Source organism: Mytilus trossulus, chromosome 12 (assembly GCF_036588685.1).
Source record: "Mytilus trossulus isolate FHL-02 chromosome 12, PNRI_Mtr1.1.1.hap1, whole genome shotgun sequence".
NCBI classification, from domain to species: domain Eukaryota; kingdom Metazoa; phylum Mollusca; class Bivalvia; order Mytilida; family Mytilidae; genus Mytilus; species Mytilus trossulus.
The window spans coordinates 51,256,109-51,274,608 of record NC_086384.1 but is presented as its reverse complement, the minus strand read 5'-3'; the positions used below and the strand labels follow the sequence as shown (position 1 = coordinate 51,274,608).

At 33.2% G+C, this 18,500-nt stretch overlaps 1 long non-coding RNA gene across 1 annotated transcript; it reads right to left on the bottom strand.

Annotated features, from left to right (window-relative positions):
* Positions 1-2,603: 2,603 nt before the first annotated feature.
* Positions 2,604-4,037, bottom strand: LOC134692789 (uncharacterized). The gene is made up of 2 exons (XR_010102268.1): positions 3,687-4,037; positions 2,604-3,020 (listed from the first exon to the last, which is right to left on the bottom strand). It is a non-coding gene; the product is annotated as an uncharacterized LOC134692789 (long non-coding RNA).
* Between the last annotated feature and the right edge of the window lie 14,463 nt (positions 4,038-18,500).

The window sequence follows — 18,500 nt, the reverse complement described above, 5'->3', positions numbered from 1 at the left end:
TTAAATTTATGAGTTTGACTGTCCCTTTGGTGTCTTTCGTCCCTCTTCTTTAGACATATAAGAACTTTTCCTTTTCAATATAAATAGACTATTCTTAATTATTGATTGTATACACATATTCTATGACTCTCATAAAAAATAGTTCACAAAGATTGACTAGTCTCTGTACTGTGTTTATAGCAAGAACATCAAGTAACATAATGGTAAATGTACATAGTATTTCCCCCATCGAGCTCAAGGCTCCCAAATGGAAATTTTGTAAGAGCAATTTTGTCGACTATTTTAAAGAAAACAATTAATTCAACAATGGCTATGAGCTTGTTAATGCACGAAGAAGCCAAAAACCACATTAGAATATATTTGAAGGGAATCCATGACAAATCGTCCCACTTTAAAAACAAGAGTGCACACACTGAAATGTCTCGCCTTCTTTACTAATCATTGATATTATGTTGATAATCCTAATAATAAAGCTTTATTACAACTGTCACATAATCTTAACATAAACCAAGAAAACTAAACATTGACAATTGAACCATGAAAATGAGGTCAAGGTTAGATAAACCATGCCAGGTAGGCAAGTACAGCTAACAATTCTTCCATACAACAAATAAAATTGACTTATTGCTTATAGTTTAAGAAAAACAGACCAAAACACAAAAGCTTAACACTGAGCAATGAATTGTAAAAAATGAGATCAAGGTCAAATAAAACCTGCGCGACTGACATGTAGATCATGAAATATTTCCATACACCAAATATAGTTGACCTATTGCATATAGTATTAGAAAAAAAGGCCAAAACTCAAAAACTTAACTTTGACCACTGAACCATGAAAATGAGGTCAAGGTCATATGAAACCTGCCAGGTAGACCTGTACACCTTACAACCATTCTATACACAAAATATAGAAGACCTATTGCAAACAGTATAAGAAAAACAGACCAAAACACAAAACTTAACTATAACCACTAAACCATGAAAATGAGGTCAAGGTCAGATGACACCTGCCAGTTGGACATGTACACCTTACAGTGCTTCCATACACCGAATTTACTAGACCTATTGCTTATAGTATCTCAGATATGGACTTGACCACCAAAACTTAACCTTGTTCGCTGATCCATGAAATGAGGTCGAGGTCAAGTGAAAACTGTCTGACGGGCAAGAGGACCTTGCAAGCTACGTACATACCAAATATAGTTATCCTATTACTTATAATAAGAGAGAATTTAACATTACAAAAAATTTAACTTTTTTTTTCAAGTAGTCACTGAACCATGAAAATGAGGTCAAGGACATTGGACATGTGACTGACGGAAACTTCGTAACATGAGGCAACCATATACAAAGTATGAAGCATCCAGGTCTCCCACCTTCTAAAATATAAAGCTTTTAAGAACTGAGCTAACATCGCCGCCGCCCCCAGATCACTATCCCTATGTCGAGCTTTCTGCGACAAAAGTTGCAGGCTCGACAAAAAAACTGCCCCAACCTGGATTACCAAATCGCCCCCCACTTGTGAACCGTGTTAAATCCCGTTAATATTACCCCTGCCAACTGGTCCCACCTAATGGAAATCGGTGAAATCTAGATAAATATATTAATAACCAGGATGAATTTAGTAATGCCAACTCACCCCACTTATGGAAAAAGATGTTATCCCATGGAATATAAGTTCAATTCCATATATTGCATTATGATACATTTAACAGGTTTCTTTTCAATTGTTATGCAAATAACTTAGAGCTTCAAAACTTAGTTATACTTTAACAATCAGGGTTTTTTTAGAATTATAATTTCAGTATATATCAATAATAGTAAGTAAATTAATTTTCGGTTTGTTTGTATTCTGTGTACATTAGTTTTCATTGAAGTGGTGCGAGTTTTTATTTTTAATTATATATATATTATTAATCTAAATATTACCATTTTTTTAAAAGTAGGGCAAGTTGGCAGGAGTAATATTAAACATGATTTAACCAATTTCACATGTGGGGCGATTTGATAAATCAGTTTGTGGCGTTTTTTTAAAAAGTGGGGCGATTAGCCAGTGGGGCGACTTGTCCTGCTTCCATTTGAAGGCCCCCTTGGAGGTTTTGTATGACTATATGAACCATCTTTCATGTAAAACCCCCATGTGCATTTTGAAAAGTTGGCAGATATGTTTCTAACTCCAGGCAAAATCTACTGGTATGAATGAAAAAGAAGTTTTCAATTAAGGCTCTGTGGCCATAACAGCTGTCTCATTAGCATTTTAACCACTTCCAATATTTGCAATTAAAACAATAGAAGTAAATTATTCAACGCAAAAACAAAACTTACTTGTAAGTAAATATGAAATTCTCTTTACGGTATGAGTTTTTCTCATTGTTTGAGATTGTACAGTAGTACATGTACCTGTAACTGCTTATACCAATTTCTTATTCACTTTTGCTTGATTAACTCACTAAATATCATATACATTGTACCACATCTCCTTATTTTTATAAGCATTCCAATAACATGAACAATTGTAATTCAATTCTATATACCAAAGCAAAATGATCTGCACCACTTTCATTCACTAGTATGCATCTTTTGGCAAAATACAAGTTCTTAAATGACACAATATATATTTATTGATAAAAAAAATAAAATTTAGTATACAACTCTATAAACAGGTATAAAAAAACACAGCTGTGTCATAACTTGTGAAATCTGTGCTGAAAACACAAACGTTGATGGTATTTGATTAATTCCATATGTGAAGCTCAACATTAGCTCGTCAGTTGGTGGTGGACAGTTATAGTTCCTTTCTGCAGGCTAGGATGAATGGCTTTTCAGGAAAACCAATTTCACAAATCAAAACTTTCCTCTAGATTTCTCCTACAATATTCATCCAGTTTAGTTCTTTTGTTTTAATTGGACACCGTCCTGATTTTTAATTTTGCAAACCATTCAGTCTCTTGCTTGCAAATGGTGCATGAAATTAGGATGGGTATGGCAGTAGACAAGTGTCTTTAAAGTGGGTTTGTGCCCTGAAAAAAAGTTTTATAACTTAATTTTTTTGAAACTTGTGCAACACACATACCTAAATAACTATAACATAGAAGAGAGCAGCATTCGTGTCAATGTTTTGTTCCTGTTTACATTATCATTGATATTTTTTTCAGAAAGCCTGAGCTCATGAATTCCTGTCATTACATCCTAAATTAACATAATTACTGCTAGCTAGCTAGAATAATTATCAGTATGCAATACGTACACTATCATTGTACAGCCCAAGTCTTCAGTATATATAATTGTTGCATTCATTCACTCCTGTGTTCAGTCGTTCAAAAATATTTAAACATCAACAAATGAACTTTAATAAGGACAAGAAAACACTAGAAAAGATACGTACATACAACCCGTGTTTAAGTGTATTTGAGAGAAATATATCGGGTTAAACGATTTATAAAGGAGAAATATATCTGGTTAAACGATGTATAAAGGAGGAAAAATTGTAGATATTGCAATACGATGCTTTCTACCTAATAGCACGTGGATATGTTTACATATTTAGACTTGACCCAGTATGACCCGTACCTTGTAGGTCACCGCCGTCGACTAGACTACAGTCGTGTATAAGACAACAAAAAGCTTAAGCCTGTACTATTTGTGTGAAGTAAATGTGTTTGTTCTGTACATTTAAATTGTTTTACCTGATAGCAAGGACGTAAATCTATCCGTTTCCTTCTCAATTCACTTTGTCAAATTCTTCGAGCTTCTTCGAAACATACGTATTACTGCGCCGGAAGTGAGAAAAATATGAGAAATCCTCGTAAAATAATGCTATTTTCAATTTTGTGGAATCCATTTTGTTATATTTATTATACAAAGATAAAAAAAAGTTACGATTAATTATGAATTTGATATCATTGTACGGAACGTTTGTGGACTATTTTTTCCATAGCTGTAAAACGGTCATTTTGGCGGGAAATCATGTACACATACACACGTAGATTGGCTGGTACCCGATCGTAATGTTACACATCACATACACAAAAAGCTAATACCCGGAATGAGTACCGGGAACCAGGATAATACGTAGACAACATACATAACTAATACCGAAATTGAAAACGCTTTACAGTTTCTCGTTCATAAACCGAATTCCGCTTTGAATTATAGAAGATGCAATATTAATCATGTTCAGTCGACTTTTCATTGTTATATCAACGTCTGAACTAATTAAAGAATCTTTAGATGTCAGATAACACTCGAAATTGACCCGACCTCTTTCCGCACGGAATACACATAATGATAGTTTGTAGTCAGGTTGACTGCTTATAATGCAAAATACACACTCATAACAAGTTCTATAAAACAAACAAAACACACTGATCGTTTCTTTAGTCCCCAATGTAAATGAAAGAAATAAAAACCATATCATACCATAAAAAGAAGAGGAGAAATTCGAACATTTCCGGATCTATTTCTGGCCAAAAGACCCCCTGCAAAGATTGCGTATGAAAAGATGAACCTCATGACTTAAAAGTCAGGCCTTAAAGCACTGCCTTTAAAAACCCAATGCAACTGCCCATTGTTGGGTTCAATAACCCAATTAATTCAAAGGGAAACCCAATTATATGCCAAAAACATTAGTTCTCAACCCTTTTATTAGCTACAGTTTACGTTATTTACCCTTATCTGTTTACAGTCGTTGCGTAAATCTTTTTTTATAATATTCATATTTGGAAATTTCCTTTCGTCCTAAAAATAGATCCCTGCATCAAGTAGCTGAAATGGGTCCCTGTTGGAGTTTTCCATTGCTCAATAAGTACACATGTTTTTGAAAACATTTCAATCTTCTCAGCGTTTATCCATTAGCATGTGTCATGAAGTCATATTTGTTTCGAATTGCTCGGGATTTATCATAACATACATTGAATTCAAACAAAAGTGAATGTCCGATAAAAATATTGAATAGAAGCAATTTTATTAGGAAGCTTCCATCGAACGCACAGGGGTGTATGCATACCTTAAAAAGAACATTGCAATCAAACATCGGGTTTTCGTCAAAAACAAAATCAGTTGGAAAAAGTGAAAGGCCAAATCAGTTATGACATGATAAAGCACCAGAAACCTAAAGTTCTAATAAAAGACAACTAAACCTAGATTTATGTAAATTGAATAAAACAAAAACATTCATGTATAATTAGAGTTCTTATACTATTTTTATTTCATTTTACGGTTAATTTATGAATACACATATACAGGCACTGTCACTGGTCTCAGAATTTATTATATAAAGGTACAAGACAAGTGCCTGTGAATACACATATCCATTTTTGTGAGAAAACACAAAACTGGCAGAAGGTTTAAAACGGGACACGAATTGAACCTACTATTGCTCCTCAGTGAATAAACCAAATAAAACAGCTAGCAAATAACTCTAAACCAAATAAAACAGCTAAACAAAGAAAGAAACATATTTAAGATGGAAAAAAATCTGGGGTTGATATTGCCTAAATATTCAATATTGTGTTGATGTAAAAACCCAATACATTAAGGAACTTGGTGGTGAAAAACCTAATTTGATATTAACATGAGGGGTGAACTGGAATTGATAATGCAATAAAAAAAACTTTATCACCCAATTATATAAGAAAATGGTGGGTAAAAACCCCAATTTGTGAATCCTTATCTGATGCTCTGACTTTGCTCATTGTTGAAGGCCGTACGGTGACCTATAGTTGTTAATGTTTGTGTCATTTTGGTCATTTGTGGATATTTGTCTCATTGGCGATCATACCACATCTTCTTTTTTATATATTTGCTATTACTTCCAGTAAAATCTACCTGATATTCTATAACCTGTACTCCATGTACATTCCTGTTTGGGAAGTTCTATACTGTTCATAACATCTACAGTTTGTGTACAGTTCTGTCCTGCTTCAAAGCAGGCTTCAAAGGATATATACAGTCTGAATAAGGCCTGATCATTCAAGTCAATGACTCGGAATCTATAAAAGATAAAATATGAAATTTAACAGGTTAATTCTCTTATATCAAAATTATATAACAGAAATGGAAGAAAAACTATCTTGACACTTACTACAATAGTTCATAAATGTAAACAAGAGAGCAAATTGAAGATACTATATACAATAAAGATCAGAGAGAAATAGAAGTTCGGTCCAAATGAAGACCACAGTCAAATAGACACAAAGATATATCTTGTCTGTTGACAGATAATTCAGGAAAAAACTTTCTGATGCACAGCAAAATCACTAATTAATTTAAATTTGCTGGATGTAAGTAGTTCCCTTCAAACTAACCTATGCAGAAAACACATTTTAAAAATCCCCTCTCATTAATACTTACCTAATCCTGTATATACCTCTAACCCAGAAGTACTCTTCTGTTCCCCATGTATAATTATGGAGCATCTGAGTATGAGTCCATTTCTCTATGGTAACAGTCAGCGTTTTTTGACAGTCATCCAGTGACACAGTAAAATCAACGGTAAAATTGTTCAGCGTTGGAATCTCGACACAGCACCTCACATCAGTACAGGTAGTGGAGATGTAACAGGAAGTTGTTGAAGGGAGATCATTCAGGTCGGTTATGATCCCCGGACATGCTACAAGGGTAAATTAAATTCATTAATTCAATAGATAAATAACATCTTCCAACATAGCACACAGCAGTTGGCAATTCCAGGATAGTTTTTTGTGTTTTTTTTTTTAATTCTGAACCATTCATAAACTACTGTGGATTCATTTATTTTCGTGGGTACCAATTTTCGTGGATTGCAGAAAACTTGCATATTCTTGGATATTTAAATTAATTTTTTGAACTTTTGTATTTTGTTGAACAATTATATTTGTAGTTCCCCTGTTCCCACAAAATCAACGAAAATTGGTATCCAACGAATATTAATGAATCCACAGTACATGAAAATAGATATTACTATGATGTGTTGAAATTTTTGGGGTGGTCGATTGGAATTAATCATTGAAATTATTGGCTCGCCTTTTTGAACTCTGCTGGATAGTTATCTCATTGGCAATCATACTACATACATTTTTATAATAAATGCCACTAATGTTGCATCAGTATTGGACTACAATGCCTAATACTTACTATTATTCCAGCCATTGGAGGAAGGACCAAATGGTGCGTCCCCACGATCACATGATGGGAACTGTAAGAACCATCCAATATCTGCTGCGTCATAAAACTTGTGTACGTCAAGATCTATCATGTTGTTTACATCTACTCCATTGTCTGCTGCCCAATCAGTCAATGAGAAATCTGGGACAAAAATATAGTCAATCATTAGTAACTAGGATATAAACAGTGGCGGATCCAGAACTTTTTCTAAGGGGGGGCCGCTGACTGACCTAAGAGGGGGCCCACTCTGGTCATGCTTCAATGATTCCCTATATAAGCAACCAAATTTTTCCCACAAAGGGGGGCTCGGGCCCCCAGGCCCCCCTGGATCCGCCTATGATAAAGAATAACACTGTTAGAAATAATCTGAATGTTATAGCAGTTTCAAAATTGACATTTTGCTATATTTTACCATGTATGTAGCATTATTATGTTTAGTGTGAATGTATTGAGTACAACAATGTGTATATCTGTATATATGATGTCCTCTTGTACACCTATGTGTCTGAGGTTTATTAATAAAGTATTGTCTATATAAATAAATAAAGGGGAATTGCATCTTGAAGAATATAAAACAGAGCTAAATTTCAGTGAGAGGTTTAGCAAGCTGTAAAACCAGTTTGATCCCTAACAAGCTGTAAAACCGGTTTGATCCCTAATTAAGGAATGACAGTTGTTATCCATTCATTTGATATATTGGAGCTTTTGAATTTGCCATTTGCTTAAGGACTTTTTGTTTAGAGTTTTTCCACAGGGTTCAGATTTTTTTCTTTTTTCTTTTCACATACAGAACTTTTATTGTATTGAATTTCATCATCTAATGAATTCTGTTTAATAAATATCGAAAATGTACACCAAATTTTTGGGAATGATTGAAAATGTCATACACGATGATTATCCAAACTATGGCCTTTCTAGCTAGCATTGTTTCATTTTATTGAACCAAAGATAAAATTACCAAAAATCCTTTCTGAAAAGTCAACTTGATGAGTAACAACAAATTCTCCCACACAACAGATAATTTCTTTGGATTCAACTTTCTTTAAAAATATATGCTGCTTCAACCACGGGTAATCATTTAAAAAAAGAAGAGGAAACAGTTAAATTCAATATAGAGTACAAACCTGGAGTAACATAGTCCATTCTCTGGCTGCATGGCTTCTTTGGTATCCTGGTATTTTCAAACAGGGTAGCAGTCCAGTCACATGGTAAGTAGGTTTCCCAGCAGACGGCAATTTTTAAGGTTATCAAATATTCATCCTCACTCTTTAAATCATAAATGTTGTACCTATAATAAAATTATGATGTGTTTTAATAAAATATTTCAGAATGGTTATTTATAAACTATTCATAATTTATAGTTTATCACAACCTCAAAACTATTCATATTTCTGAGTTCATTTTCTTGCTGTGTTGCAAACACATTGTTGGCCATTGGCCATTTTGTGCTCTTTGGACAAGTTGTTGCCTCTTGACACATTCCCCATTTTCATTCTAAATTTTATTGTTAATTAGCTATATACATAATTACGTTTTTCAAATTAGTTATTATGATAAACTATTGATAAAAAAACACACTTTTAATAGACAATTATTCACTTATTACTGTAAATATGTTTCATTTAGGCTAATACTTTTTTACAAGCCAGGGTTGTTTAGCCCTTTGTGTGCTATGCAGACTGCTTGATAATATTACAAATTATTAACTTACAATATTCTGATAGTTTTCTTCAAGCTGAATTCTTGGTCCTTATCTGAAAAATATAATGAACCATCAAAATAAAAAAACAAAATCACATTTCTTTAATCAAAATATTGTAGTATGATTTACTTGAAAATACTATCTGTATCAAATTATTTGCATGAAGACATAAATGTTAGGCTATCATTATTTTCCTTTTCACAATCCTCATGCATATAAAATATCTATTATTTCATCCTGGATTGATTTAATTTTTCATTATAACTGTAAATTACAAACCAAAGACAAAATCCAGCAGGGATACAGTAAACTGCAACTTCTCTATGCCTATGTGTAGCTTCTGTTCACATGGGTCCAGTTCAAGGTTTGTATAACATGATCTGTTGATGAACATGGAGTCGATACAACATGACACACCAGAGCATTCATTGTTGAAGGAGCAAGTCAGAGGGTTCGGTGGAGAGCCAGACGATAGTGAAGGTAACGTGATATTATCTGCACAATCTGAAATAATTTAAAAAAAATCAGTTTGAATGACAAAGTCAATATTTTAAAAACTGAGTAAAAAATCAATCAAATATAATCAAAGGCACACGTTATTACTTAGTCTAAATACTTCAGGGAATTTTAGTCACTGAGTAGGAGTTGTGGATAAAATATCCAAATGAACTGGCAAACCATCAACTAGAATAATCATAGTACATCCATGACTTGTAATTAACAGAGAATGTGTCCACAGTACATGAATGCCACACTTGTACTTTCATTTTCTATGTTCAGTGGTCAAAATTCTAATTTGGCATTAAAATTTGAAAGCTCATATTGTAAGGAACATGTGAACTAAGTTTCAGGTTGATTGGACTTCACCTTCAACAAAAACTCACTTGACCAAAAACTTTAACCTGAAGCAGGACAGACAAACAGACAGACAACATGGACAAACATACAGAAGCACAGACCAATGAACATAACACATTTGATAATTACCACTATGCCATCCATTCGTAGCATTAACATATGGTACATTGTCCCTACTGCATGGTGTGTCTTGTAGGTAACTAGTCAGATCCAGCTGTTGTAGAAACTCAGCTATGTAATATGCTGGTAGTATGTCGTCTGTTGACTCAGATCTAACACGTAACCATTGGTTCAGGGCAAAATCTGCAGAGAAAAAATTAAACATTTTCCAATACTTTAAATTCAGAAATTATTGCGAGGTTTTTACTATTGTGAAAAATGAAAGAGTTGTAAGCACAATAATTTAAACTCACATTCTAAAATATTTCATACGATATAAACAGGATTTCCCCCAAAATCATAAAAATTAAAATCGCATTTAAGTCCGAAATGACAAAATCGCAATAATAAATTCACGCAATAATTTCTGAATTTACAGTACAACTCAATGACACAGAGAGCCAGGAGAGATGACAAACAAAATATCAGATTGTTTAAATTTCCTTCATTACCAATACCTAATGAATCAATATTAAAGTCTGAAAAGCTAGAAAACATAATATGGTATGACATAAGAACTCCCAAAAAACACTCTGGGTGCGGGAATTTCTCGTTACATTGAAGACCTGTTGGTGACCTTCTGCTGTTGTTTTTTCTATGGTCGGGTTGTTGTCTCTTTGATACATTCCCCATTTCCATTCTCAATTTTATCTTAAAATTCTTATATGAATGTTCTACAACCAATCAACGTCAGTACATGTATACATCCACTTGCACATGGTTGATTTTTATCCAACCAAGCTCAAACTATAATACATTTCTCAATCATGAATGGAAGGTACACAGTTCAGTCAAAAATTTGTCATAACAATGGTGTGTTCATTTGTATTGAAAACATATAATGATACCTTGAATATTATAAGTTTCATCCCAGGTACATGTCTTCTTAGGAAATGTTAAATCGTCTAATATGATTTCGTCTATTTCACACGGCCCTACAGTCTCAAAACAGACTTTAATTTTCAGGTTAATTACATAAACACCTTCACCTGGAAAGTCTTCTATGCTGTACCTGTAAAAAAAAAATCTTTGATAGAAAGTGCAAACTTAAAATTTTTAAAGTAGACAAAATATGTTCTGATGTTACACTATTGTTTAAGGTTAGAGTAAAGATTAGCACAGATGAAACGTTTAAACCAGCTGCATTTGTTTGCACCTGTCCTAAGTCAAGAACCTGTTGTTCAGTGATTGTCATTTGTTGAAACCCTCCTGGATATTTGTGGAATCTAGTATCAAAGGAGTAGGATCGGTAAGGCCTGGTTTCGGCCTCAATTTTTAAGTTCATCTAACGAAAGATTTTAGACACTTTTTAAACACTTAAGTGTCTATTTAAATTGATTCAATTAGTTTAAGGGTAAGATTTTAACTGATTACATCATAAAAAAGGCTCTGATTCAGGCTTAAATATGAAAAATCTATCAAATATGCCAAAAATCGTCACTTTTCAGATGGTTTTTCTCAAAAATTAAAGTGGCTGCATCCGTGTTCATCCCCATTATTTATATATATTATGTATTATCATCAAAAACAACTTACATTTCAATATTATGGATGAACACAAATGCGGCCACTTTCATTTAAGACGGAAACCGTCTAAAATTTAACTAAAATGATCAAATTGTGAAGATTTCAGTAACTTAGCACGACTTAATGATGCTAGTACTCGATATATGTGCATTGTATTGTCAAAAACAGCCCATGTTTATGTAGCAGAAGCATTCTACTTTTCAATGAATATCTTAACGATTACATATTCACAATTTTCTAAAACTGCTATATTTTGGGCCAAAAAGGGGTCTTACTGAACCTACTTCTTTAAATACAATACTTGACTGACTCAAATGAGAACCAGAAATACAGGAGGTATTTCACCAAATCAGTCAATGAATGTCTATTTTTGTTGTTTGTTTATCATCGTATTTTTATGTAAGTACCAAAAAAAAACCAGACTTACTCCATTCTACCAACACCAAGTAAGGTAAAATTATTGAACGATCCAAATGTGTAGCCATTCAGTAGCTTTTGAGTTGTTAACATCTTTTCTATCCCCACAGTAACCTCCTGATAACAGGGGTCAATGTCAAGGTAAAAGTTGAAGGTCTGATTGAGTAAAGGCACATTCACACAGCAGTCAATAGTTGTACAAGAATCATTCACTCTACAGACAATATCTTCTGACAACATTGGAAGATCTATCTCTTTACCACAAACTGTAACAAAAACGATCAAGTAAAGTTAAATCAAAATGACTGATCCAAGAGAAAACACAACAAAAATCAATGATTACACTAGAATAATTTGCTAAAGAAACCTCTAGGAAAATTATAAGGGAAAATAACACAATAATTAACTTTAGACAGAAATACCTTTAATATAATTGTTTTTTAAATTCATACTAATGTACATTATCGCACCACGGTAAAATTATCAAGTTATGATTGGTTAAACACTGTCTCCTTGTGACAGCCTATGGATCCTTATGCGGTAAGTCAATTTCATTAGGGGTTCATGATGTCACATCTACTGTTAATGGTGACGTCATCAATTGATGTTGTTGTAATTCATTGATTATTTTTCTATAAAACAAAGCAGGAAAAGTTCTGCTTGCAATAAATTCGTTATACAGTTCACTACTGACCCCCTAAAAATCCATATAGGGCTAGTAAAATCCATTGGGGACTGGGCCTACGGCCTCACCCCATATGGATTTTACAGGCCCAGTAGAAAGCCATATAAATTGTGTGTAGTGGTTTGTGCATCGGACTAATAACACAAAGATTCCTGGTTCGATTCTCGCTTGTGGGATGAAAATTTCAGGGACTGAATCAAACCATAAATCTAAAATTAAACTATACCATATAAATCATAATATTACGCACAGTCACTAATTCATTTATCTCTAGTCATGATTTACTTTTACCTACCATTATTCCATCTAGAACCTGCTGAAGTATATAGACTTCCTCCCTGCTGACAGGTCGGGAAATTTATATATGACTGAATATTTAAGTGAGACAGCAGATGAGCAGATACTGATAGAGGTAAGGGTTCTGTTCTTGTGTAGTTATTGGTGGCTAACCAGCTGTTCAGTGAAAACCCTAAATAAAGAAAATGTAAAAATTAAATGGAATTTTCTTCACTATGTTTTTAGGGGGAGTTGAGTAATGGTCAAAGAAATGTTCTCCTACTGGTTTTTGTGCTAATGCGGCGTAAAGCAACCAACAACCAACCAACCAACCTACTGGTTCTAGCTACTGTTATACAATGATAAAGTAGGGTAAACACAAAGCTGATATAAATATATTAAGGTGAATTCAATGATTCATCTATTTTTCAATGGATACCAATTTTCATGGATTGAAAATGATTTTGTGCTTTGGTCAAAGTCTTTTCACAATTGGGAAGCCTTTTGAAAATTTGCAGATTGTTAAACATTTAAATTGGTGTTTAAAATATGTCCACAAAGTCCAAAGAAGTAATACTCACCACTGACAAAGAAGTTAAAATCCCAGTCACATTGTTCTTTAGGTAATCTATATTTGGTCAGGACATTGATATTGATAAAACACAGGACTGTTGTGTCAGCATCAGCCTCCATACAGACACGTAAAACCAAGTCTAGCATGTAGTCACCTTCTACTACCAAGTCTACAGCGGTGAATCTGAAATACAAACAAAAATGGTCAATACATTTACACTGGTATAACTGTGTTGGACAAGCAGTAAGGTTAATGAATAAAGCCCCTTACAAACTAAAAATTGTAGTCTATTCAAATATTTTCTTAAATACCAATTTTCTAGGATTGAGATTATACCATAAGAGAATAAGAAAATTTATTTTGATTTTGACCAGCACATGAGCATGACCATCATGATTTGGAGTACCATCATGGTTCAGAGTCCTACAGATTGATCAAGTCATCGTTTTCCCAGAAGACAGGCTTCTTTATTATACCCACATATTCCATCAAACTTACTCCATTCTTACAAATCCAAATAACCACACGTCAGTGGGTTCTGTCCATACGTAGTCTGACAACAAGATGTCAAAGGTCAATTCTTCAATGCTAACAGTCAGCTTAAATAGACAGGGTTCAAAGTTCACTCTAGTTTCAAATGACCTTGCCATCCTGGGGTTATACAAACAGCAATAAACTGCAGTACAATGACTAGCTATGTGGCAGTTGGCTTCTCCTACAATGGCAGGAAGAGGATCCATAGCAGACGAACAATCTGAAAAATAAATCAACATATTCTGTAAGATTGGCAAATTATTGAGAACAATAAATTCATTGAATTTTCAGTAATAGACAGAACTTCAAATTTAACACATACATGAATTATAAATTTTCTGCCATATTTTCGTTTTTTTAAACCAATTTTCTCAAGTAACTATTTAAAAAATTTCTTATACCAGTAATAACTTATCAAAATTTTTTATACCAGAAATAACTTGAGAGTTAAGTGAGAATGCATTTTGTCAAATATTTCAAATCATTTTTAAAGTAGAATCACAAAATGAAGACAGTAAGATAACTTAATTTGAAATTTGAAAAAGCAATCAAATTTTCCTTACTGTTTGTCCAACCATCAACAGCTCCAGTGTATGGAGCACCACTCCTGTCACACTGGGGATTAAGGAGAAAGTCTGTTAGTCCTAGGGTATGTAACAGGATAGATAGTTGGGTGGAGTCCAGGGTATCATTCACCCCTATGTCATTCTCTGTCAGGAAAGCACTGTACGAAAAGTCTGTAAAGAAAACAATTCTAGGTTATAAGGAAATTACTTTATCTTTATCATAAACTGAAGTAACATTTAGCTTATCTGGTATTTAATTTTGCATGGCTCAAGAACATAATTTAAATATTTGAGCTTCAATATTGCTAAAAATTTATTACAAGTAAATAACAGTAAATAGCTTTTTAGTTTCAAAACTCTATATAATGATATAGATTGCATGGTATTGGTAAGGATGCTTATCTTTTCAATTATGCATACCATACTATGAATTCATTATAACAAGTGGAATACCAATTTTAGGGCATTTCATGAGTACAGGCAAACAACAAATTTAAATGCTCAAAGAAGTACAAATTTTGTGTAGGCTAAAACCACAAAAATATAATATTCACAAAAATACAATTTTCTTCAATCCTCAAAAATTGGTGCCAATGAAAATGAATAATTATAATAATCCCCAGTATCTCCTACATATAGATTCTTACATTGGTACCAGTGGATTATCGGATTTATCCAATCGAGATAGTTAAATTATCAATTTTAAAGTTCGAGCCGCCTCGGCGAGGACTCTAAAATTTATAATTTAACTATCGAGATTGGATAAATCCGATAATTCACGAGTAACTATGTCAGAATTTGTTTCTCTAATGATTTAAACATACATTTTCTTTTTTTGTTAACCAAAAATCCCCTTTGAGTACCTTTCACATTGCACGAAGTTGTCAATTTCATTAACACCTGTTATAGCATAATTTGATTCATTCCTGTTAGCTAAAAAGGTCATGACCCTTAAAATCATCCAATGATCTTCTGAGATCACCGGCAACCACACGTTGATTAAATTTTTTTATACAATGGGTTCGGAAAGGGATAAATTTACATAGAATTAGAGAAATGTTCTTTACCTGGATCTATAAACCCTGTTTTCCAATTACACACAGGTTTGGGTAAAACTGTATCTATGAGGACAGGAACAATGATATCACATGGCTCACTAGACTCCATACACACTGTCAGGTTCATGTTCACTCTGTATGTCTGTGCCAGATCTTCTACCATGTATCTACAAAAAGAATAACAAGTTACACCATTTATAAATTCTTAGTCCTAAAGAGATCTGGTGTCAGTTGGCCTTTTGATGACTTGCTGTAGCTTCTGAACATCAGATCTCAGAAGATATAGAAAACATGAAAATTGCTGACACGTCTAACAGGACCTAACAATTGATATTGATATTGAGTTTGTACTCAAAACAGTTGGAATATTAATGTTAAAATAAAGTTAAAACTTACTCTATCCCAAACACTCCATGCAATTTAAAATATTCCTTTTTCCCGAAGTTATAGTCCAGCAAACTAATGCCGATCTCTATCTTCTCGATTCCAACAAACATCTGGTATTGACACGTCTCAATCCTGAGTACCCATGTGATGGAATGTTGGATCAGGTCAATATCTGTACAACACGATACACCCGTACAGCTGTCGTAAAAATGGCAGTTTGTTCCATTAGGCAGGTTTGGTAATGTCACTTGTTGTGTACAACCTAAAAATAACACAGTGAAGAGAATTTGTACAGAAATACTGCTTTTAATAAATTACATTAAAGATTTATTATCATATTGGAAGATTTATACTCCTTTTTCGTAAGAGTATATATTTCTATCTGCTCATAAGTTTAGAGTTTGAAAACAAGGGATATAGAAATAAAAAATCTCAAAACCTTGATATGAGCAAAAATCATCTAAACGGATAACTAAGAGCTGCTGGGAACTGGTTCAAATGAGAAGATCCTGGATAGATTTAATTGGTATAGATATAAGAATATGTGGTACTATTTGTTCCAATGAGACAACTCTCCATACAAGTCACAATTTATAAAAGTAAACCATTATAGTTCAAAGTAGGGTCTTCAACACGGAGGCATGCACCTTTTTGTAAGGTAGTGATTTGGTCCAGTTTGGAAAGATCCCAAAGGTTGAAACTGTTAAACAAATGACCCCCCCTTTACTAAAAACGGTTCATATTTATTTCAAGTTAAAGCCAATAAGATTTTCTTTAATTTTGACATGATATGTCCCAAAAAACAGTACACTACACTGTAACAAGAGGCTGTCACAACGACAGCAAACCGGATTTATTAACATTTATTTGTGTCCTGGCAATATCACAAGAACCATTACTGATGATTGGTGAAAGTGAAAATCATCAATATCAAATTTGACCTCTATTTTGCAATTTTTAGAATTAGTGTTTTTTGTCTAATAGAAATGCACTATGAAATAATTGAGTTCTCGTGTCAGCTATCCCATAGAAAAAGATCAACAAAGGATTATTATACAGTTTCTATTGTTACCTTTATTCCAACCAATTTCATCAGATCTAGATGAGGGATGGTACGTCAGACTCTCCCTATCACATTGTATATCTTACCTTTATTCCATCCAATTTCATCAGATGAGGGATGGTACGGGAGACTCTCTCTATCACATTGTGTATCCAGTAGTGCTGGCGCCACACCTATATCATGGAGGAGTTGGGACGCCATGTGGATTGATAACTGTGTTGTTGTATCAGGATCCAAACCTTTACCGAGTAGGTAGGTGTTCAGGGAAAATCCTGTAAATAATACATATATAGTTTATGAATATTCATTCTTTATACTTCATGAATATTCTTTCTTTTCTTTCATAAATATTCATTTTTTAATTTATTTTTTTAACTTTCAATGAAGTAGAGATAGCTAATTTTTAACAATAAATGTGCATACATCATTTTCCTTGAACTTGTATACACTATTGTTTAGGTGCCTGCTGAAGCCAGACTCAGGTTGCAGGTTTTTCATCCTGCGTTAAAGACTCTTTGGTAGCCATTAACTTTTTCTGCTCTTTGGTCAGGTTGTTGTCTTTTTGCCGCATTCCCCATTTCCATTCTCAATTCTTTTATACAGTTTGATGAAAATAACACTTAATAAATTTGGCAAGTCTTTTAAAAAGCAAAAGTCATTTAGAAGATAACAAGTATTTACCTGGTATTATAAATTCTGTATTCCAGTCACATGTAGGTTTAGACAGTCGGTCATTATCAAAGATGACCAGTGCCACCTCACATGGCCCTGATGATTCTAGACATATAGATATGTTCAAACTGATTACATACTGTTCATCTCCAATCAAATCCTCAGCTATAAAACTGGAAAATACAAAAAAAAATCTGTATTTGACACCAAAAAACATTTATAATTGATTTCAAAATAAAAAGCTTGGCATTACCCGACACCAGTATTTCAAGCTGAAATGTTTTTATTTCCTAAAAACTTTATTGATGATTTTTTTTTGTAAATAATTGTTCATTGAGGAGCTGTCCAAGGCTTATAAATCTTTTCAAGGAATTTAACTAGACAAAGGAAATTGCATAAGATTAAATTTTTCAACAGTAAGTGATAAATTCAACACTTTTGTTTAAACACAAATTACTCTTGTTCACTTTCATTTTTTTCATCTTCAAGTAAATAAGGTAAGCAGTTAAAAGTTTATTCCCATGTTTACTTCTAACAATCAACAATCACATCCCTATAGTTCAATAGTGTCAATATTTAACTGGCCCATGTTCTAGAATTCAATAACATTTATTAAAAAAAACCAAAAAAAGATTCTGTGCACGAAGCCCATGCTGTATAAACAAATACTTTTATTCCTCTATGCTTTAAACAGATAAATGTTTGCATGTTAGAGCCTGAAAGTGTTTTCTATATACAAACAACAAGTCAGAGAAAAAGTTAAAGCTGTGATGCAATTATGGTCAATACATTTTCTACATGCATAAAAAGAGTTCAATCACTCACATTATTAAAAGAAACAGATATTATAAATTATCATGCAGTTATAGATAGGTATTA